The sequence below is a fragment of the Peromyscus leucopus genome, chromosome 1, assembly GCF_004664715.2.
Source record: "Peromyscus leucopus breed LL Stock chromosome 1, UCI_PerLeu_2.1, whole genome shotgun sequence".
NCBI classification, from domain to species: domain Eukaryota; kingdom Metazoa; phylum Chordata; class Mammalia; order Rodentia; family Cricetidae; genus Peromyscus; species Peromyscus leucopus.
In genome coordinates, this window is record NC_051063.1 from 28140456 (window position 1) to 28164461 (window position 24006).

The 24006-nt window shown below is 49.1% G+C and overlaps 1 protein-coding gene and 1 long non-coding RNA gene across 3 annotated transcripts in view; both read left to right on the top strand.

The window, feature by feature from the left end:
* Hspa12a (heat shock protein family A (Hsp70) member 12A) overlaps positions 1–24006 on the top strand; it is a 158327-nt gene that overhangs the window by 87901 nt on the left and 46420 nt on the right. The window lies entirely within an intron of this gene.
* Positions 15426–21354, top strand: LOC114701063. The gene is made up of 3 exons (XR_003735776.2): positions 15426–16489; positions 17929–17930; positions 19724–21354. It is a non-coding gene; the product is annotated as an uncharacterized LOC114701063 (long non-coding RNA).

The following is a 24006-nucleotide window of genomic DNA, read 5'->3' on the forward strand; positions in this document are numbered from 1 at the left end:
GACTTAAAGCGAAATCCAGCGAGAAAAAAAGAGCTCTGTGCTCTGCGGAGACCCCAAACAGGGAAACTGAGGCCAGTTGCGGCGCAGCTGGCATTGGCAATGGCGTTCTCTGTCCGGGTGTGGGTTGGGTTCAGCCCCCTCTTCTGCTCTGCTGCTAGCCACACCTGCCCCCTCCCCAGCCCATTGTTCCTGCGGATCTGGGAGGTGCCTCCCCAGGCCGCAGGCACTGCGGTGGTTGAGGAGTGCAGGGTGGGGGTTGGGAGCCACGGAGGGAGAGGCCCAACCCACGCCCAGGCGGTGGTACTCCAACAGGCACCCGGAATGTGCCTCTGTGTCCTGACCTTTCCTGGTCTGTAGACACGGGCCATGGCCTGGCAGTTGCCTTCTTTGTCTGAGCATCACTCAGCAATTGGATTGACTCATTTTCCCCCCACCTTTTCTCTTTAAATGAAAAAAAAAAAAATCCCAACATTTAGGATGCTGGTGAGAGGCATCAACAATTGCTTTAAGCTAGAGAGTAAGTGATCTAGTTTCATGTCTCTCATGCTGAGATAATGAGTGGGTGGTTATATCAAATGCAAGGCTGAGTATAAGATCTGTCAAATCAGAATTGGAGGCAGGGATGTGCACCCTCTCCCTGATTTGTCTTGTAAAGTCACATTGTTGCTTCTACCCTACCCTGCACACACACACACACACACACACACACACACACACACACACACACTGCTGGGACAGGTCCACATTCATGATGGCAGACATGTCACTGCTCACCGGGGTTATTGTAGGGTGATTTTTGGGCACCCTGGTGCAGGGACACCTGGGGCCCAGCCACCTGAAGGGCAAGTGATCCTGGCAAGTCACTGTGCTTTTCTGAGCGACCACCCCTTTATCTGCAGAGTCCCTTCTACTTCTGAGGTTTCTGCATGCTCTTGGCTGGGTGATGAATATGTCTATTTTATGTCTCAAGTCTCCTAATAAATGTGTCACCAGCATTCCTTTTACTGATGAGAAATTTAAACATCAATTAAACAACCTGTCCAAGGTCACAGATCTAGGAAGCTTTGCTTAGGACTCAGACCATCTGACTCTACCGATTCAGCCCTCGTTGGTGGCCACTATACTGTTAGGGATGACAAAGTATTTGTGTTTCAAGGATGCTCTTGAAGCAAATGAATGCTGAAAGATTCCACAGGCCCCAGCCTATTGGGATCTGTGAACTACTGGTCTCTCATGTTGGGAAGGACCTAGGGGTGGGGTGAGTGGGGTTGAAATGAAACAAGAAGAGTAGAATGTAGTAGAAGTTGGGTGGTGAGTAGGTGACCCCTGAGACTCAGCTTGACTGTGTTTGCAAAGCTCCTTAATAGAATATTAATTAGTTAATTCACAAGATCTGAAGGGTCACCTTTGGTCTCTTAGACAGCAGAGACTGAGATGACCTTCAGTTCTGTTCCTCCCCATGACCTGAGTGACTGTGTCAGGAGCCCTAGCAGGAGATGAGTGGGTGGGACGCTTGGTGGTTCAAATGGGCCAGGTTCTCTGGTGTCCAAGTCAGGGCTGGCATAGGCAGTGGAGGCCCAGGTGTTTTCTCCAGGAGTGGGTGGAGGAGTGGAGCCCTGGGGTTTAGAGATGGGATTTTCACCACCCCAGCAGTTCATCTTAATAAAAATAAGCACTGATATTAATGGAGGACTTAATGAAGAGCACTGATTCATCTCATCTAGCCGCAGCCACACTTGTTGACAGCTCAGTGAGGGGCCTTGTGACCAGCATTTCACCATTCTGCCACAGGTATCGTGCTACACTGTGGGGAAGGGGGTGGGTGAGGCTTAGAGCCCAGGCCACTTGGACTCAGAAGAATGCCATGCACAGCCTCTCCTAGGTCATGCCTGCTATGTTGTAGGCCCTCAGAGTGATGTGAAGCGTGTCTGTGTGACTGGGCACAGAATTAACAGAGGCCTCCCCCTCCCTCTGATTGATTAAGGAATCAAGCAAAGGTCGAAAGGGTGCTGCTCTTGTATTAGGGTCCTGCCATGGACCCATGATGTGTCAACACCTGTGTTTGGAGCTGTTCCCTGCATGGCACCCTCCATCCCTCGTCTCTCCACATCTTGTGTAGGATCCCCTTTGGCTCTTGACATATGGAGTTCTCCCTTGTGATATGTCTCTCTTGACCTATAAAACTCTTACTCATCCTTCAAAACCCCCTTCTTAGGAAACCCCAGATTCATGCATGTTGGTAAAATGCACCTGTCAATCCATGGGTGCTGAATGTTGATGATTTCAGCCAGTGCGTCATGAGTGCAGAGAGTGTGTCAGCTTTAGATGCTTGTATACTATTTGTCCTCCAACAACCCTCTGAGGTTGGTATTATTATTACCTCATTTTGACAGGGAGGCAATTGAGGGCTTTGAGAAGTTGGTAGCTTGCCCAGACAGTGGACACTGGAGTCAGCTTTGAATCAGTCATGTTGTCCAACAGCTTGTGACCTTTCTCTCAACAAAGACAGGGTCCTTATCTTTCATGTCCATCGCTCTCAGTAAGGACACATAGGTTCTCGGTAAATACCTGCCTGTGTGTTGAATGACTCTGTCAGCAAGATGTGAAGGACCACAGCACTGGGGAACGGCATCCATGACTGCCCACTCCAGGGTGGCACTTCTGGGAACACATGCTCAGAAGTGGGCCAAGCTGGAGGGGAGAGGCAGGCGGGGCTCCGGGCATCTCTGAAGAGATGAGGCTTTGATTCCAACAAGGCCTTGAGTGACGATTCAATCTTGTGGGGGCGAAGTGCTCTCTCATCATATAAATAGGCCTCTTTGGTAAAGGAGAAAGCTTCTTTATGACCGCTGTGCATAATTAGATGGCAAGGAGAAATCAGGGCCTTTTAATGAACAAGCAGCAGTGGCAGGGACAGCACCTGCCCCCACGGGACACTGGCATTCCTTATAGGGGGTAGGGGAGTAGAGGAGGCCCCCAGGGAGCAGCCACAATGTCCAGCAGGGTCTCTGGCCCACAGGGGCAGGCCCTGCAGACTCTCCCTGCTTTGCAGGGCTTGTGCCTGATGCCTGTTGTCCCCCAGATGTTCAGCCACACTTGGAGTGCAGACGCCAGCTAGACTTCGCTTCCTGGGTTTGTGATAGCAGAACGTGGTGATTGCCTGGGTCTGCTGGAAACAGCCAGAGATAAGGGATGGGCAGGAAATGGCGTTGTCACTCACTGAATGAATTCTTTGCTGCCTTCCTGCCTCTGCCCATCAGGACTTCAGTTTCCTTCTGAGCTGTGGTGGTGGGTCAAGCTATTCTGTTTTGTTTGGGTTTTTCCCCCTTGCACGGGGCTATGTGGAGACCTGTTTTGGTCCTTTAGACCTGAGGTTCTTCCCTTTTAGAAGCCAGCCCCTTGGGAGTGGCATGGGTATTCCCTCAAGGCTCTTTCCCTATCCCTGTATACTCCACGGTGGGGGTGAGGATGATGTCTGCTGCAGGGTTGCCCTGGGGACTGAGAGCAGGAGTCACTCTGTGCTCACTAGATGTCCTTCAGGCTGATTTTACTGTTGGAGTCACCTAGACATGGTACCAAGGCTGAGTCCTCTCCAGAGCTGGTACAGCCATACCTCTTTTAGTAGACATCCGCTGTTGCCACCAACCAGGGAGTCCCACACAACTGGTGTCAGACTCCAGACCTGTGTTAGTCCCATTTTCCATGTTGTGACAAGTACCCGACAAATGACCTAAAGGGAGGACTTGTTCTCTTAGCCAAATACTTCAGAAATTTCATTGCGTGGTCTCTGGCTCTCAGCTTGTGAAGCAGAAACCTACAGCAGGTACCATGCACAAAAGCAAAGCAGCTCATGGCAGCTGGTTGGGAAGCGGAGAGACAAAGAGTCGGACAGGAAGGGATGAGGAAGAGCTATCACCCTTCAAAGGCAGGCCTTCATTGGCTTTCTTCCTCCAACGAGGCCCCACCCACCAGTCTCTTCAAATTATGAATCCATTAAGGGATGAATCCATTGCTTATCAGAACCCTCAGGATCCAGTCACTTCCCCAGAGCTGGTGCCCCAGTCTCCCTCTGCCCCCCTCTACAGGAGCCTGTGGAGGACAGTTTGTGTTCAAACAGATAAGGGACCTGATCATGTAGGGTGGGGGCTGGGAGTAGCAACAGGTTAGCCACCCCTGGCCCCATGCCTTCTGAGTCAGCATGCCTCTCTTGAGTGACAGGTCCAGGCCAAGGCTTCCCCTGTGCCTTTAACTTCTTCGGGTTTGAGAGTAGGATCTCGGTGTACAGTCCCTACCAGCCTTGGATTCCTGGGCTTGTAGCTGGGGCCACAGGCAGCATCCTGTTGGCTCTTAAATTATCTTATTCGGTCCTCACCAATAGCCCATAAAATGTGTGACTCTACAGTGGGAGACCCTGAGGCTGGAAGAGTTAAGCTCAGGTCCTAGGGTGTCAGGATCTCTAGGGGTGATGTTAAGACAGAAGACAGCATGCCATATCCCCCGAAAACTGCAGGCTTCAGGTTATCCCTTCTGACTCCAGTGGATGTATGGATACCTCCACGCCACAATAGTGATTTATAGCTTCTTTTAAAAGTCAACCCACTGTTTAAAATATGCCTTTATTTTGGGAAGACTATGTCAATTTTACAAACAGAAAATTCTGTGTTCTTTGCCATAAACAGCAGGTGCTCACAGCATGAAGCATGCATGTCTAAAATCAGGTTATTATTCTTCCTGTAGATGATACTGCCCACAGAAGGCTTTACGTCTAGGCTGTAAAGAGCCTGGAGAGTTTCAGACTGAAGTAGGTCAGAGCAGCAGATGGAGACATTCTCTGTGATGGATGGATGGATGTTGCTGATGACGTTGGTGTTGTAATTTCTGTTCCCACAATGGTCCCTCCAGGAAATGAGGCCTGGGACCATGTATTTGCAAAACTCACCACTGAAGCTTAAAACCTGGTGGAACTGGTGTGAGATGTGGCCGTGTACTGCCAGTCCTCTGCTCACTGAGAGGGCTGAGCCCCTAATGGTGACCCTGCGTGAAGGTGGCCAGCTCTGTGGAGGCAGAGTAGGAAACAAGTGTTCCAAAAGATTATAAAGAATTGTGAGCTCAGAGGCCAGCCTGGACTCCCACTGACTAGCTTTGGTAATCTCCCTTATCCCCACCTGTTTCCTCATCTGTAAAATGAAAATATTCACACTACGTACCTCACCCTGGATTTTGCTCTCTCCCATAGCCCTTGTCAGTAAGTGCTGAGTATGGTCCATGTTTGTTGTTATCTGCCATCGTTGTTTACTGTCCTGAATCCTGTGGAAGCAGCAGAGCGGCCATCAGCAGGTGTATTTTGTCCAGGAGGCTCAGAGTGGAGAAAGGCTAGCCTGAGACCTCCACAGCTAGGCAGAGGTAGGCAAGGGCTGTGCAGAGTCTTGTCCAGCAGACCCAGAACCTAGGAGGTCTCAGGCTGCTTGCTCACTGGGCCATTTGCCATGGCTCCCAGCTCCTCACTGGCTATTCTGAACAGGCAGCCAGTGGGGTTCAAAGTCTTTGCATCCCTGGACTCTATCCAGCACTGCCTAGACTCTGACCTCAGAAGAACTCCTCCACCCTAGGCGGGCTCCACCCACAGTGCTGAGCTCCAGACCTGGGGCTTTGTAGGCTGGTCTTCTGTAAACCAGCCTTGACTGGGACCTAAGGACTGAGGAAGTCCCTTGGCACAGCAGCTGCTCCCAGACACCCATTTGGGAAACCCTGAGCTGCCCACAGGTCAGATCTTGTTCTTACTGCCCTTATCTTTAGCATGTCCACGTGTCTAGCGTTGCTGGGATGGTTCTAAACACGAATCCCTAATTACTAATAGCAACTCCTTTCACTTTCTAAGTGTCTGTGTTGAGAAGATGAATCATCTGTTTGTATTCCTCATCTTTGTCCCCTCTGGGTGTGACAAGGCAGGCAGGAGGGTTGGCCGAAACCCACCCTTGTGGGTTCGATGGATTTGACCTCGGGGTTTGATGTTGCTGCTTCTGGGTGATGAGAGAGGATATTTGTAAAGGGCTTGGCGTGAGCCTGCTATACAGAGGCCATCCTAAGTGACAGTGACTTTATTAGTGGTGTCACTGGGTTCTTGGTGAGGACATGGGATCTGGGAACAGGCACCTGGGTTTGAATCCATTCATATTATATTGTTTCATGTCCTGTGATCCTGAAAAGGTACCTATCTTCTTAAAGTCTTTCCTTTTTCTTCTACAAAATGAGGGTTATGGGGGTTGGAGAGGTAGCTCAGTGGTTAAGAGTGTGTGCTGTTCTCCCAGAGGACCCAAGTTTGGTTCATGGAACCCACAACTGCCTGTAGCTCCAGCTCCAGGAAAGTTGACACTGTTTTCTGGCTGCTGCAGGCACCTGTGTGTGCAAACCCACACAGGGACATGTGCATGTACACATAAATCAATAATAAAACAAATCTTTTAAAAATGTGGATTATAATAGTGCCCTCTTCATAGGTTTTTGTGAGCAGAGTTTATTCAAGGAAAGCACACAGGACAAGTCTGATCATGGAAGAGGCACAGATTTAGTGTTGACAATTGCATTATTGACTGACTGCTAGTGTTATTGCAAATGGACCTCCAAAGATTGTTCTTGTAGGCAGGGGGAAGCCAAGGCATCATAAAAAGGACTACAACTATACTGATCAAAAACCAGCCCAAAGGTGATGATGATGATGATGATGATGATGATGATGATAATGATTTGTTGTTGTTATTTTTGAGTATCCTGCAGCTCAGGCTAGCCTCAAACTCACTATGTAGCTCAGGTTGGTCTTAAACTCTTGATCTGGTTGACTTCATCTTACAAATGCTGAGATTACTAACACATGCCAGGATACCTGGCTTATGTGGCGCTAGAGATTGAACCCAGGGCCTCAGCATGCCAGGCAAAACTCCACCAGCTGAGCTGTATCACAGCCCAAGAGCCCAAATTTCTTATCTTTGGTTCCTGGAAGTTAGACATGCGCCCTAAGATGGGTCTCACTGAGGTGTTGGCCTAGCTGGGTCCCGTCTGAAGCGTACATCTGTCTCCTACATTCTTACTCTTCTGGAAGTCACCTGCATTCTTGACTCAAGACTGCTTCTTCCATCTGCAGAGTCCATCGCTCCCAGCTCTGACTCCATTGTGATGTCTCCACTCCGTCTCCACCTCCATAAGGACACTAGCATAAGGATCTCTTGTAAAGTGCACCTGGACCATAGAGGTCTTTGTCTTAAGATCCTTATTGCAGTCACCTGAAGAATTCCTTTTTGATTATAGAATGTCATACATTCGTAGGTCCTGGGAATTGGGACATGATACACTATGGATGGTGAGGTCTTAGCCAGGAAAGTAGAGGAGGTCTCCATGGACTGGGGACTGTTAGTCGAAGGTCTGTCTTTCTTGAGACCTGTTTGGATGTTGGAAAGTTCCTTCTTGGAGTATTACCTTTGGCATGGTTCAATCTTGACAGGTTCCTTAGACCTGTCACGGCCATTTTCAGGGTGAGTCAGCCTTCCTTTCAGAGGCCCATGCTAAATAAAGATCCAAATAAAGATCTATCGACTCCCAGGCAGGGAAAAACTATCAAAGTATCAAAGAACTAGTGAAACATCTACAAAGATGTCTCATTATATTAGCTCAGACAATCTTTGGTGGGTTAAAGCAACTGTTTTTGTTCTGTTGGCCGTTTTTGTGGGCAGGTGTTTGTGCTCATTCATGGCTGTACTGCACTGGACAGTGAAAGAATATGGGAACAGTGCTGGCTCTGAGCCAGGATCTTCTGTTCCAGGAGGCCAGCTTCGGCTTGTAATATGATGGTCTTGGGCCAGTGAGAGGACAAGAGGGGGTTCCAAGCCTCCCCCAAGCCTTCCTTAGAAGCAGAAAATCATCTGAGCTGTATTTCTGAAGTCTAGCACAATTTACAAGGGGTTGCAATGGAGGGCATAAACTACCTCGAAGGGAATTGCTACAAATAATGTGTGAGTTTTTCCTCTAACAGAGTCAGCTGGACTAAAATGTTGAAAGCCCAACCTTTAAAACAGTTGTTTGTTGCAACAGCTTGCAGGCCAGAGCTCCTCCCTTGGCAAGACTGGAGTGCTCTGCAGCAATCTGACACTTGGAGGCACTGGCTGCAGCCTCGGTCTGTGTGATGGACAGAGGGATGACAGAGGGATGCCGTTGGTCCTGGGAAAGTCACGCTGGCTCGTTGGTGGTTTTCTCGATAGATTGGGATAAACTTCCTTATGAGTAAAAAGGAACAGATGAGGAAGTAGTAAGAGAAAGCCGGAAATGTTACGGATGCACCAAATTTGTGTGCAAGTTCTGGCTGTCTTAGCGGTTTCCATGCCATTAAAGCAGAAGTCCAGAAGGCACCAAAGGAACTACAGAGATGTTGTCCCTATGAGAAAATAGTGGGTAGGCTTCAAAAATGGTTTTGTGTTGATTAAATTTGTTCTCTGGCAGTTTCACACGTGAATACCCTCATCTTCTCTTTTCTCCGTCCTGCCTCTTTTATGCACACTCTCCTCCCAACAGGTCCCTTCTACATTCCAGTCTTTTTGTTTGTTTTGTTACCAATCTACTGATGGTCGATGTGGCAACAGGTTTGAAACTACTCCTTGGAGGCTGGTAGACTCACCACTTGGCATACAACTGAAGACAATGTTTTCCCCTCCCTCAGAATCTATCAGTAGCCAACAGTTAAGCTGGGTAGGTGTTTAACATGAACAGGAATGAAAATGCTCACCTAAGCATCAAGGGCCCGAGTTGCTCCATCTCTAAATAGCAGCTGGGATAATTTTTGATTTGCTGTTCTGGGTCCTCATTATAGGCTTGGCTGTTGGGGGGAGATTCTGGTAACAAGGTTACAAAGGTGTTGAGAAAAGTGTCCCAGCTCTGCTTCCCTTCGTGAATCCTGTGTTTTTTTTTTTTTTTTTTTTTTTTTTTTTTTTTCAGAGAGTGATTTTGCAGAATGTGAAGACTTCTAGGAAAACAGACAATATCATATTAGAAATGTTTATATTCACATAGGGATGAATGTCTACCTAAACATATTTCCTCCAACAGAGTGGTGGGGCTCTTGTCTGCTCTCGTTCTTGCTTCATCTCTGGGTTTACACACTGAACTTTGAAGACTGCTTTGCTTCCTGGGCGTTTCCAGACAGTGTGGATTGGGCAGTTGTGACTGCAGGGTTCTGGTTTCCATACCTGGAAGCAGAAGTCCAAGCAGGGTTGTAGCTGGAGTTTTCCTGGTCCTGCCTGGCCCACGGTCAGAACAAATCTCTCTCACCCGCCAGTCCCACAGCGGCTCAGACCCAACCAAGTAAACACAGAGACTGATTGCTTACAAACTGTATGGCCATGGCAGGCTTCTTGTTATCTAGTTCTTCTATCTTAAATTAACCCATTTCTATTAGTCTATACTTTGCCATGTGGTTCGTGGCTTACTGGTACCTTACATCTTGTTTGTCATGGCGGCAGTGGCTGGCAGGGTCTTTTTGCCTTAGCCTTCCACTTCCCAGAATTCTCCTCTCTCCTTGTCCCGCCTATACTTCCTGCCTGGCTACTGGCCAATCAGTGTTTTATTTATCAATCAATCATCCACAGCACAGGATCGTGTTAGATTACCGTCCTGCCCTTATAAGATCTGGCCACGTAGCATCCTTCATCTGACAGGTCATAAGTTCTATGGATTCTTGATTCATCATCCTCTGTTCCCTGCCGAACACGCTAGGATCTGGGAGGAAGGTAGATTTTGCCAGCTCCCTTTGCTGCCTAGGAACTGGTAATGAAAGTCAATCTTTGTGGCCCTCTCTGTCTCCTAAGGTCCCCCTGGCTTCTCTGTAATGAAGAACAATGGTTCTTATGCTCAGACACTTGGTCCGCTCTGGGATGCCAGATGTGGGCATCTGAGCTCCAGTCTGACCCTGTGGCCTCCTGCTGGCCTCTCTGTGTCTGATTGCTCTGAAGGATAACTTCCACTGGCCACTTCCTTTCTTTTCCTTTTCTCATTGGTCATGAGGGGCCGTCTCTGCTAGCTGGATGTCACAAATGTAAGGTGTCCTGGTCCCCAAGTGCAGATGGAAGTTACTGTCAGAAAACAGAACTTGTGATAAACACCAGAGACCCAGATCATCAAACTTCAGGCTGGGTCTTCTCTCCCATTCCCCAGCTGGGCAGACTGAGCTCGGGATGGGAACAGACCACTTAGGAATGCATGCAGCACCGAGCTTAGAGCCCATTCTGCTGGCCCCCCCCGTCAGACTTTCAGCTGGGGCATGGCCCCGAGGCCTTCTGCCACATGGGCGTCTGGCCACCATGGACAGCACAAGGCCTAAGCTTTGTTGCTCCTAATAGATGAACAATGTGTCTCTCCCTGCAGGGATTATGTTATCAAACAGTGTTCCAAGAAAAAAAGCTTGATTTGGAGGAGTGAGGTGTGAAATCAAATTGCCATGAATAAGACTCCTTAATGTCGGAACCGTGGATATTGTAGCCTCTCACTTGGCCTTGGTGGCTGCCTCTTTTCTTTATTTCTTTTTTTTGGCCTGGTTCACAGAATGTCTTGGGTAAAAGGCCAGTCATTAGTGCATTAGGTGTAGGCAACAAACCCTTTTGCTTGAGGAAGCAAAAAAGGTGACTTTAAGGTATAGATCCTGGAGTGGTACCCACGTGCCAGGTCAGGTCTGTGTAGTACTTTTCCTGCCTTCCTGCAGGCCCATGGTGTGTAGTCCGTATCTGCAGGGTCAGTGTGGCTACCACAGTGCCCATGCTGAAGTTGACAATATTGGTTACTCTAAGGGCTGTTGTCTGTTATTCTGTTTGTCATCTGTCTGTCTTCCCAAGTCCAGATTTCCAGAGGTGATGCCTGTGTTCAGGCTCCCTGGAACAGTCAAATCTGGCTGGAGGATAAAGTCACCTGTTGGGAGCAGAGAATGAGTGGATGCATCTTTTGTTGACTAGAGTGTGGTATCCCCTCCACACTTCCAGCTCTGATAGCCGAGCCATCTAGTACAGGACGTAGTACCAAGTCCAGGGCTGCACATACAGAGGATGGTTCCGCAGTCTGTTGGAGATATTTTCTTTCGTTCTTTCTTGAAGAAAATTATTTTTCCTCCTCCAAGTGTTTCATGCTGCACAGGGTAAATGGCCTGCACAGGGTAAATGGGTCCTTCCAGTGAGAAAAAAGGACGAATCCAAGGCGTATTTTCCTGATGCAGGCTGGGTTCTCCTAGTCTGTGAACATGGCACTGGCCAGTGGGCCCATTCGAGGGGACTCCAGGCACCAGGTCAAGCTGCGGTCTCCCTGGCTAGCTGTCAGAGCCCAGCAGAAGGGACACGATGCTCGTCAAATGATGCCAAATACATCATCCGCTGTATCCGCTCCAGCGCCAGTTCTGTTTTAAGTCAAGGACGGACTTAAGGACCCTCCGTGGGGGGCTTGAGTGGTTATCTGTGGGAGGCATGTTAAGGATGTATCCTTGGCTGAGTCGACAAAGGCCCACATGGCAGGACACTGGAACAGACCCTGGGAACCAGGCTGTGCTGAGGAGGGGGGGGTCACACCCAGGTGCACAGTTTCCTTAACCCCCCACTCCTCCACTTCCCTCGGGAAATGCTGGGAGAACTCAGGAGTTGGAGGAGGGAGCTTCAGAATCAGACAGTGCTTGTTTTGAATCTTGGAGTCACTTTTTACTGGCTTAGGCACATCAGTTGGTGTCTCTGGCCCTCATGTGTAAGAAGTACCTAACACACCATTCAGCAGCTACTGTGGGCATTTGGTGGGGGGCGGCAGACGTGACATTAAGAAGTCCTGCTTGAGTTCTGTGAGTGAGTTGTGCAGCCTCTCTGAACCTGTTATGCCAGCTGGAAACTAGTTCTGACACTTCCCAGGATGGTCCTGAGAGCTGAGGAGGTCAAACACGCCAAGAACCTGCCCTGAACACAATTGTGTGCGGTCAGTGTTAGGTTTCATCATTACTATTTGAAGCACACTGGGGACCTGCTAGCAGGTGGGCATAGTGCTGGGTAATCAGGTGAGGATCCCTGCTGGGGTGGCTCCTGGAAACTTCTGTTTATTGAGGTGTAAGTCACATGAGGTGAAAGCTTTCTAGGTATTCAGTTCCATGGATTTTGACAAAGATGATATAGTTATGTAACCACGATTACATCAAAGTGTAGACTATTTCCAGCTTGGGAGAATTATGTCATTGGAAGACTTGCAAATAGGATCCATCTGGTTTGTAGAAGACCCCACCTCAGATGGTAGGGCATCCTGAGGTCTGGGCCTCAGGGTTTCATTGAATGATAGTCAGGTTCCCCGCCTGGGCCCTGAGGCTCTTTCTGCAAGGGATTTGTGGGGGCCTTAGTTGTGCTTCCTAGCCTGCTCCTCATTGGCTATGGAGAAGGGAGACTTGGAGCCTGCAGGATATCCTTGGTCAGGCCCTAGACTAGGTGGTGCTGCCAGGTAGAGCCTAAGGATCCATGGGACTGGGGGTGGAGACATAGGTAGGGGTGAACTCTGAAGTATTCAGAAAGCCAGGGCGGGTTAGGCTTGGTCCAAACTGATAACCTGTGGTCCTCACATGCAGACCATGCGTTCAAGACTTTGTCTCCAGGGTGTGGTGCTAGTGGGAGATAAAGCATAGTGACAGAGATCCACAGGTCACTGTAGGGGACTGGAGGATGCTGGTCTCTTTTTTCTGTTTCGCTTTTGGCCATGAAGCAGAGGTGCAAGAGCTTTGTCCTGGGAGACTGATTGCCTGGCGTAAGAAAAACAATTAGGTGACACCGGGAAAGCATAGCTTAAGGATTAGGGACAAGGTATCACCAGCCGCTCTGCCGATAAAGCCCTTGGCCGAGTGAAGGCAAGTAGCTTCTGATGTCACATGTGGCATCCCTGACCAGTAAGGAGGAGGCCGTCTGTAATGCTGTGTGGATCAGAGTCACTGTTACCTCTGGCTCAGCTGAAAGAGCGAGGCCATGACTGAGCACTGTTTCCCAAGGCCTGCCACGGGGCTGGGCAGCGAGGGGGCTCTGGTAAGGGCCACGGTGGTTTATGAGGAGGCTACCCGGATGGTTTCACCAAGCCACGTTTATTCCATCTCAAAAAGAGTTTCTGATCACGCATCAGCTATTTTTTTCTGATTGCCGTAAGCAAATACCTGATAAAAGCAAGGACAGGAAGGTTTATTTCAGCTCGTGGTAGAAGGGCACAGTCCAGCACAGCAGGAAAGAACGGCAATGGCGGTGGGAGCGTGAGCTACTTGCCATGTTGTGTCCACTCAGGAAGCAGAGAGCAACGGCTGCTGGTCCTGTTTATTGCGTAGGGAGCTCCAGCCCACGGGAGGGGCCACCCTTGTTCAGGGTGGTTCTTCCCACCCCAGTTAAGGTCCCTAGAAATGCCCTCACAGCATACCCCGGGAGGTTTGTCCTCTAGGCGATTCCGAGTCTATTCAAGTTGACAGTCGTGATTGAATACCACAGACAGCATGTCCTTGTAGTAGATCGTTGCCTAGTCATAATAAACCTTATCTCCAGGTACACACATCCTGGTATACTCTCCTCTCACCTGGCTTCAGGGCTCAGCCGTGTGTGTGTTGTTTTAGCAAACAGGAAGTCAGCAGGAGCTTGGCATTTTAACCTGCGATAACTTTCTATCACTAGAGCAAAATACTTGAGAGAATTAACTTATCAAAAGAAAAGGTTTATTCTGGTTCATGTCCCTCTAAAGATTTTCAGTCTATGATCAGATGGACTTGCTTTCAGGCCTCTTGTGGTGCCTGATGGTGAGGAGAATGTTTACCTTATGGCCAGAAAACCAGGTGGGGGGTGGGGACAGAGACACTTGCCAGAGTCCTGGAGTCCCATTGATAAAGGGCTTGATTTAAGGTGCTTATGGGACACCCCTCACCTCTCTCTACTCCGGGGATCAAACCTTTAACATATACCAATGCTATAAACTGAGCAATGCCAGTGTGTTGGGACTCACCCCTCTTTACTTTGCTAACTTAGGACATGTAAGTTGTCGGGCTTGAGGTTCCACACAGAGGACAACTGAGGCCCCTGACCAACAGCCGAGTGCGTCAGGCACAAGTGAGGCTGCCATGGGCCACGTAGTGACCGTCAAGCCTTCAGATGAAGGCCCTGTGAGGCCCCAGACGACAAACAAACACTGTGGGATTCTTCACAAATAAGTGGTTGTTTTAAACCACTAAATTATGGAGTGAATTTTTGTTTTGTTTTTGTTTGTTTGTTTGCAATAGCAGTGATAAACTAGTGTAGTCTTGTCTTCTTTTAGCAGAAACTGGGCTTATTTTAAAATGCCCTGGGGCTGGAGAGATGGCTCAGCAGTTAAGAGCACTAGCTGCTCTTCAAGAAGACCTGGGTTTGATTCTCAGCACCCACATAGCATATCACAGCTGTCTGTACCTCCAGTTCCAGGGGATCTGATGCCCTTCTGGCCTCTGCAGGCATTAGATATGCACACGATGCACTTTCAGTCAAAACACCAAAACACACCCCCATGTATATATGTAAAAGAGTTTCTCCGTCCCACGCCATCCTGCAGCTGTTTCCAGACAATCAGTCCGAGGCTTATATTAATTATAAATGCTTGGCCAATGGTTCAGGCTTATTGGTAACTAGCTCTTGCATTTAAATTAACCCATTTCTATGCATCTATGTATTGTCCCGTGGCTTATCACTCCTTTGGCATCTTTCTCCTTGGGCAGCTGCTTGCCTCTCTCTGCCCTCCTTCCTCTGAGAACTCAGTTTGATTCCACCCCTCCAACCTTATCTTGCCTTGCAATAGGCCAAAACTGCTTTATTATCAACCAATCATAGTAACACACATTCACGGATACAGAAGGATATCCCACAGCATTTCCCCCTTCTATCTAATCAAAAAGGAAAGTTTTTAATTTTAACATAGTAAAATTATATACAACGAAAACAGTTATCAAGTAAGAATCAGTTATAATATCCAGTCTATTTGTATTTGGCAAAATTAAAGAACATAGTCTCTCATCTATCCTATCTTTGTGAGTCTAAAGTTTCATATTTAATTTACCTTTTATTATAACCAAGGAAAACTATAACAATATCTAATCTTCAACTCCATCAAAGACCCCAGAAATATATAATATTACCTGAGTAAATAAGTGCATTGCAAGTATTTTCCAAAAAATGTGAGAAACGACAGAAACAGCTGGCTGCCTGGACAGTCACCCAAGGTTTCTCTGTAACATTGGGGTATCCAACTTTGGCTTACAGGCATAGGATATCTGACAGACCCTTTTCAGAAGCAGGAAAATTTGAAGGTTTGTCCTACCTTGTTTTGGCAAAGTTTGGCCAAAGTCGCTTTTCCTTGTGTTCTGCTTGTCCAGATTGGACATTGTGCTTACTGTCAGCAGTCGAGGCAAGGGCAGTTTCTTGCCCAGTAGGAAGTTTTGCCAAGAGGAAAACAAACTCCATATAGAATGTCTTTGATGCCTATCATTCTCTCCAGAGTAGATCAGTGCTGCCAGGAGCAGATGTGTCTCACGTCAAAAGAATTCTAAGTTAGTAAAACATTATAAATGCCATATTCTGTACATCTTTGAAATGTTTGAAGATCACCTATCTATTTGGAACATATCTCTGCACACCCAGAAAACCTAACTAACATGATGATAAGTTTGACAAACATGGGTGACTATTAACCTGTAATTCTTATCAATCTGTATACCTTAAGGACTAAAGCTTCATATATAAAAATAAACAAGCTGTAGAGGTCATACCTTGTGCAATATAGAAACAGATGTACAGTATAAGGACAACAACCTTGAAATTGTGACAATATACAAAAAATCTTAACCAGAGGTAGGAATGTAAAATGCAATATGACAAAAATAACCTTAATTTGCATCAACATACAAAAATATCCCAAACAGAAGTAGCAACATATAAACAGCATGACAAAAATAATTTTAAAGCGGCTGCTGGGTGTTTAGAAGTTGCTGGTGGGACAGAAACTTCTGCCCTACACACACACACTGTTTGTTTGGTCATGGTTCTGAGGCTGGAAAATTCAAGAACACAATGCTGGTGTCTGCTTTGAATCTGCCTTCTTCCTGTAGCATAAGATGGCGGAGGGCACCAGATGGAGAGACAGAATGAGTGTGTCCTCCTCTTGTGAAGCACTAAGCTACTGTTGTCGTCAGGGAGGCCCTGATTTCATGATATCATCTAATCCTAATTGTCTCCCAAATAGTCTTCAGTACCACGAACCCATGAGTTTGAGGGTTGAGTTTCTAACGCATGCCTTTAGGGGATATGTTTAAGCAATGGGGACGTGGGAAGCAGAGGACTGTGGCCTGAGGACCCCACCCTTTGGAGCAGCATCCTAAGGGGAATGGGACAGGGCGCGTGTTGAGCGTGGTGCAGAAGACGCAGCAAAGTCCTGAGTGCTGCTGTTGTCCTGCCAGGTCTGGTCGGGAAGAGGCGCGTGCGTGCGTGCGTGCGTGCGTGCGTGCGTGCGTGCGTGCGTGCGTGCGTGCGTGGTGGTGCGTGGTGCGTGCGGCGTGCGTGCGTGCGTGCGTGGTGGGGGCGTGCGTGGGCGTGCGGCGGCGTGGGGTGCGTGCGTGCGTGCGTGCGTGCGTGCGTGCGTGGTGCGGCGTGCGTGCGTGCGTGCGTGCGGCGTGCGTGCGTGCGTGCGTGCGTATGGGGGAGAGGGAGCCGCGGAATTGGAAGGGGCTAAGGAGGGAGAAAAACGGAAATTGACCCAAAGAGACTGGAGATGGTAGGAACTTCTAGAAAGTCTTCCCTTAAGTTTCATTTGGTCCCATCGAATGTGAACCCACAGGATCTGGCTGGTTCTCTCGACACTGCATTCCTTGCCCTTCAGTGAGCGTTCACTGAATCCTTGAAGGGCTGTGTGCAGGGAGCAGAGCTGCAGCGGTAGACTGGGCAGCAACCCGCAGTGTGGGGTTTAGTGGGGCCACGGACATGTCAGGTCCTGCGGTCCTGTGAGGCTTATTTGAAGAGCAATGTTGTGCATTGAATGAGGTTCAGTCAGAAAACTGGCATCCTTGCCGAGTGGCCTGATGAAGAGTGAGATGTATTTCTAGGAGTGAGGCCCCTAATGGCATGAGCACACGGTGGGCTTTTGCCGCCCGGGGTGGGGTGCAGTAACAGATGACTCAGCAGTTTACAGCACTTGCTCTTGCCTCGGACCCAGGTTCAATCCCCAGCACCTACATGACCTCTCACAGCACACTGTAACTCCAGTTCCAGGGCATCTGCTGTGTTTATCGTGGTTCCAGGGACAGACCTGACTGGGGTGGTGGGAGAATGAAGAAGAGACAAACACACGAACACACAGAAAAGCTGGATCGGGTGGACTCACTCTCCGATGGAGGAACCACAGCACCCCGGAAGCTTAAGTTTATTCTATACGGTTGAATAGGAGGCAGGGCTATTGTGTGTTGCTGACCAAGGAGTTGGGGCTATCACACACAGATAAACAAGGAGGAGGGTTTGTGGTTTGTAGCTAGATTAAGGAATCAAGTCTAGCTAAGCTCCATAGAGTCAGGTTCTGGAGGGGCGCAGTCCCCAGGGTATAAATATTGGGGTGGAGGGAGAAGGCTGTGGTGGACATTTTCTGCACACACACTCAACATCCACAGACAGACCGTTTCCCTCTGAGCCTCACCCTGCCCTGGACACGACGTTGTTTGGAGCGTCAGGGTCCTTGACAAGGAGGTGCCCATGTCAACAGCACACCTTTTTTTTTTTTTTTGGTTTTTCAAGACAGGGTTTCTCTGTGTAGCTTTGCGCCTTTTCCTGGTACTCACTTGATAGCCCAGGCTGGCCTCGAACTCACAGAGATCTGCCTGCCTCTGCCTCCCGAGTGCTGGGATTAAAGGCGTGTGCCCCCACCGCCCGGCAACAGCACACCTTTACTCAGGTTTTTGCTCATGCCTGTGGGTGTCTTCCACAGGTCTGATGCCCTCTTCTTGCCTCTGAGGGCACTGTATGCACGAGGTGCTTGCAAGACATGCAGACAAAACATTCAAATACTTAAAATACAATAAATAAATATTTTTTCTTTTTTTTTTTAAAAAAGATTTTTCTCCAGAATCCTGAGGTAAAGGTAGGAAAGGAGGAAAACAAAAAGCAAAAAAGAAACCCAGCTTTCTAAGAAATTCTCAGTCATGAGCTTGAAATAAACAGCAGAACACAAACACAGCCCTAAAACACGGCGACTGTGCACTACGATGAGCACTTGCTAGCCTATGACTCACGGGAGTGTCAGGACTTTGTGTCCCAGTATACCTGCCCTTCCTTCCCCTGTCCCAGGACTTGCTGGAGAATTTGTAAATGGGCCTCCACCTGCTTACACTCCACATGCCCCTCCCCCATCCTTCTAGGGGCTCATAGTCTGTTGTGACTCTGAGGTCATCCCAAGGACACCCCACCTTTCCAGCTCCAGATATCCCCACACTTGGCAACTGAACTCTGAATTCAGCACTCAAGCTGCGGGCAGAGATTCAGGTGGGAAAGCTGGAGGCCAGCTATGGAACCAGGTTCCTGTCCCCTGTGTGGGGCTTGAGACCCAAACCAAGTGCCCCCTAAACCTGTAGGATTCCCATCTTGCCTTTGAGAAAGAGCCTCATTTCAGGCAGAAGACATTTGAGCCATCAAAGGTTGAGGTCAGAAGTTACACCCATAAAGTGTGGCTTCAGGGACCTGGGTGTAGGTGGGTGATCAGGGCAAAGTAACTCCAGTCTGCTAGGACAGGGTCCCTGACCTGGATTTTCTCTGGGAGGAAGGTGGTATCATGGGAACAGTTGAAGCCCCCAGCTCAAGCCTGTGCTGTGATCTGCTGTGAGAATTCAGCATCCCCTAAACTTCCCTGTGTTTCTGTTTCCCCACTTAGAGGATGGAGCTAAGAATGAGGGCCTGAACCTGAGTGTCGCCAGGGAGATTTGCTGGGAAGACTTGGTCCTGGGGCTTGGAAGCCAGATAGTTGCTGGGAGCTGGTGGAGCCTGAGGATCCTGGGGCAGGATAAGGACACATAAAACCCAGACAGGACAAGCACCCTGGCCAGAAGCAGTTGGGGTCTCCAGACTCTGGGCAGCAGGGCATCCAGGTAGGCAGGAGGTGAGAGGTAGGAGCAAGCTTAGCACTTTGTCACGCCCACCACCCAACATCTCCTGGACAGGGCCTGGGTATGAAGTAAGGCAGCATCGGTTCCCATGGCTGGAACTTCCCTGTCCTCTGTAGAAAGAATAACCAAAAGGAAGGAAAGAGGAAACAGCTGGGAGCCCCACCCAGAGTCAACATGTCTGTCCCTAAAGCTGCAGGTTAGCACTCACAGTCCAGTGTCACAAGGTGGTGGCATTGTCCTCCTCCACGGAGCAGGACACTGAGACTTGAAGGGTAATGGTTTGTGGCATGATGAAGGTCTGATGGTTCCTGGGACATGTGCTGCATCTCTGTCCTGCACACTGTCTGTGACATTCCCTAAGAACATTGACATGAACTACGAGGAAACCACTCTTAAGGTCCAGTGGTTCCCTCAACCCAAATATGTGGGGAGCAGGAAGGGCTGGACTCTGTGAGCTGCAGCACTCTGTACCAGCCTACCGAGGAGTATTTGACAAGTGGCCCATGGTTTCTCTTCCTAGGGTTTGGGATTGGCCATTTGAAACTCAAGCTGAGCATGGCACTACATGTTCCTGGGTGTGTATGACCATGGCTCTGGATACTGGACACTTGAGGATCTGAGGTTCCTTATGCTGGGGGAAGTTTTGTTTCCCACTGACAGGTTCCGCATGGGTACCCCAGGGCACTCTCCCAGGGTGAGGCTGTGCAAGGAGCACATGGTGCCAACCTGGGAGTGTGTGTGTGGGAAAGCCTGGCTTCTCTATTCTCTTAAGAAAGTTTAGATTCATTGCCTATGAGAGTATTCATGTGGAAGTCTGGATTTCAGAGCCCTCTGTTGGGTGGAGCCAGAGCTCCATGGCCTCGGCGATCAGAGCTCTTCAGTTTGTGGTTTCCGTCACTCCCACTGTGTCTGCTCTCGCCATCTTCTTTCATTTTGCTGATCTGCTTAGGGCAGAGCAAGGATGGAGTTTTGGTGCCTACACCCCAGCGCTTCCTCTCTCCTTTGGGTCACTTGCCTGGATTTAGCAACAGGGAACTTCAGTGGGTGGGGCATGGACCTGGATTCAAGGGAGCTTTACCTCTTCCAGCTACAAGAGAGATTTTAAGCAACTTGGTTGTGTCTCAGTTTCCATAAATCATGATCTAGGGTGAGTGTGAGGATTCAGTAAAAGGGTGTGGGCAAAGGGGATGGGGCCTCTGCAGCCAACTTAGGAGCCCTTAATGTTTGCTCTTTATTATTACTGATATGGTTTATGAACCAACAGACATACAGGTAGTGAGTACACAGCTCATGGGTTTTTGGTATGTGTATCTGCAGGGTACCGGACCCCTAAACATGTCTGCTCTGGTTTCTTTGTACCCCCTAGTCATCAGCTTGATGGCATTAGAAGTAAGGTCTTTGGGAAGTGATTAATCATGAAAGCTGAACCTCATCAGTGGGATTAGTGCCCTTATAAAGGATTCCCCAAGACCTGCCCTGCCTCTTCCACCCACCATAATAGGACACAGCCAGATGGGGCCAGACACATCCCAGAAAGCAGGCCCTCCTTCAGAAGCCATTGGATTTGCCTGGGATTCACCTTGGGCTGCCCAACCTCCATGCTGAGAAATTAATTTCTGTCATTTGTAAACTACCCACTTTATTATTTTCTTACAGTCCAACTGGACTAAGCCAATATCTCCCAGGAACATATTCCAAATATTACCTGGCATGGCAGAAGGGGCCTTGAAGGTGTGGATGCTTCCTGGACTCCCTGGGTGCTCTAGTGTAATGTCAAGGGTTCTCATAAGTGAAGGAGACAGGCAGGATAATCAGACGTGGCATTTTGAAGCTGTAGTGCTGCCGCCTGTGGAGTTGGAGGCCAGCTGAGCCGAGGAATGCAGATGTCCTTGGGAGTCTGAAAAAGGCATGGGATGGATTCTTCCCTGGCTCCTCCAGAAGGAACCAGCCCTGCCCTCTTACACCTTGAATGTGGCCATTAGCCCCATTTCAGATGCCTGACCTCCAGAACCGTAACGGAATGAAGGCATTTTGTGTTAAGCCACTAAATGCTAATAACTTGTTACCATAGCAACAAGAAGCATGTTTTAAGCACCACATCAGGCAAAACAGAGGATGAATTTTCTTTTCTTTTTTTTTTTTTTAAATGTAGTCCAGGCTGGCCTTGAACTTGCTATATACCCAAGGAAGACCTTGAATTCCTCTTCCTCCTGTCTGCCTTTTAAGTGTTGTTATTACAAGCATGTGCCACCATGCCCAGTTAATTCAGTGCTGCACATGGAACCCAGGGCTTTATGCGTACTAGACCAGCATTCTATAACTGAGCCACACCACCAGCTCTTATGATGGCATCACTCCACAGAGTTCCCTGTGCCCCTTCTCAGTGCCTGTGGACTCTTAAGCCCAGTCTGCCTGTTCCCGAACTTCTCATAAAGGAACCATAGAGTATGTGTGCCCTGCCCAGGGCCTCTTCTCTGCAGTGACCTGGAGGCTTGCTCCGGCTCTCATATCCCAGTCGCTGGGTCTTTTCCTATTGCTGAGGAGTAGCTCTGCAAGATTAAGCCATACCCTGCTTATCCATTCTCTTTGGAGCTGTGTTTGACGCCTGTGAAAGCAATAACAAATAAACAAATCCCACTGTGGACATTCTGAAATAAATCTCATGTTAGATGCAAGCCTTCACATCTCATAAGTAAAGGCCTGACAGTAGAGTTACTAGGCCATAGGTTTGGCATATGTTCAACTACACAGGGATTTCAACACATGAGTAAGGTTCATGGCTGTCACAGGGACTTGGGGTCAGTGGCTGCCTTGCTTGCTTGTAGTAATTTCTCTCAGTGCACATGGGATGGGTGCCTTGTCTGGACCAAAACAGGTTTCAAGACTGACTTGGAAACCCTCCCTTGTGGCCGGGTGGCAGGTGGCTCCCGTTCTCATGAGCACCGTTTCTCTATCCCGTGTGGTACTGAAGCTTTCTTACAGGTCTTCCCTGAGTGAGACTCTTGCTAGATGTTTGTAGCAAAGAATCTGAGGCCTGGGGCAAAGCCCTGTCTTTGGCAGACGTGTTGAAGGAAGAACTGGATATCCCTGGAGTCCAGCTAGCTCTGAGCTTAGTCCCATCCCCCACCCTGGAGGAGCACAGCCCTAAGGGTCAGCTCCTCCCACAGGAAGGGAAGCTGGCCCTGGTCCTGCAGACAGTGCAGGAGACAGACTGGGGGACAGCAGATGGCTTCCCAGATGGCAGAGAGCACAGCCCGCTGATGGAGAGGCTGTATGAGGGGCAAAGGTGACAGGGGAAGTGGTGAGATCCTAATTAAGGCAACTGATTGGTTACATAGTTGAATCGTACGCAAAGGGCAATAGAGGGCTACATCAGGTACCAAGGCGGGGTTATATAATGACATTCATGGTTAAGATGGGATCCAAGGGGAGCAACCTGGAGACAGAAACCACCCCGATGGGTGAGGGGTCCTCAGGGAAGCTCTTCACACTGCGTTGTCTCTCTCATGATGTTCCCTCTGCCATGGTCCCCTCTGCATCTTGCTCACTCAGCACAATCCTCCTTCCAGTCAGCGTTCCCTTTCTGGGGCTGCCTTCCCACTGCCTCCAGTGGCATCAGTCTGTCCCACCACTGCATCATTTACCCAGCATCTCACAAAGAGCTCAGAAGTCTGTGATGTTTCCCATTGCGGTATTGATCTGAAGTCACTCGCTCAGTTTGGGGGGCGCACAGTCAGCTCTTCTCTATGAAATTCACGTGGCTGCATGCTCTCTGGTCCAGAGGATGGCAGGCTGGTGGGGTGGGCAGCAGAGGACTGGGAGAGAACACGGGTCGGGCAGATGTTTACTAAGGTCCTGGTTCATTCCAATAATTTCCTTTGCAGGGAGAGCTGAAGCGATTGCCCAGGGTCAGTTGCTTCCTTTCCCGGTAGCTGTGTGTAGCTGCTTGTTCACTATCCCTGATTGTTCTCAGCAGATGCCCACACTGTTCAGGACCCTCTCAGACTAAACGGGAAGTAAAGGCTGAGTGTCCCTGGGACCAGCCTATTTCCTCGTCTTAGGGTCAACACGGGACTCAGACATTCCAGATTCAGTGGGGTGTGCCTGCAGGAATCAGGCTGGTCATTCTGGGAGGTGTGGAGCATTCCACTCTGCAGAGGAGATGGTGCCGATTAATTGAGTTCCAGACAGGCTGTTAAAGATAACACTGAGGTCAGAGAGGCTGTCCTTGCAGGCCACCCATGGCCAAGTGAAGCCAGAATGCTTCGTCCTTGGAGGAATAGGCCTGTGGGGCGAGAAGAGGGATGACAGGGCGGGTGGACCACCCTGGGTGCCCACAATCTCCTCCCTAAGCCCAGATGGGGCCATTGGCCACCCATGCATGGCCGTCACGGTACAAAGTCTCCTTTCCTGGGCCCAAGCATTGCTGAGCTGAATGTGAGTCAGGAACAAAGGGTTCCTGGGATGCCACATGATCTTAAGCCCACTCATGTACACATAATACACACACTGGGGTGTGTGAACACCCAGGCTGTCTCTCCAGACCCCTGAAAATTAGTACACATGCTAGTTCCCGGCTTTGCTCTGTTCTCCCACCTCAGGTCTGTAAAGAATTTGAAGGGATTCAATTTGCATTTTAGCAGAGGTGTGTGATTGGGTGGAGGTTGGGATGGGTGGGATAAGGAGTCTGGGGTTTGTTTCTTCTACTCCTGTTTTGAGCATTCTTGACTTACTATAGTTGAAATTTCAAAGCTTATCTTTATTTGGTGGTCAGCCTTTGCCTTCTCTGGGTAAGACCAGCACTAGGGACATTTCGTGAGGACACCCCTGCC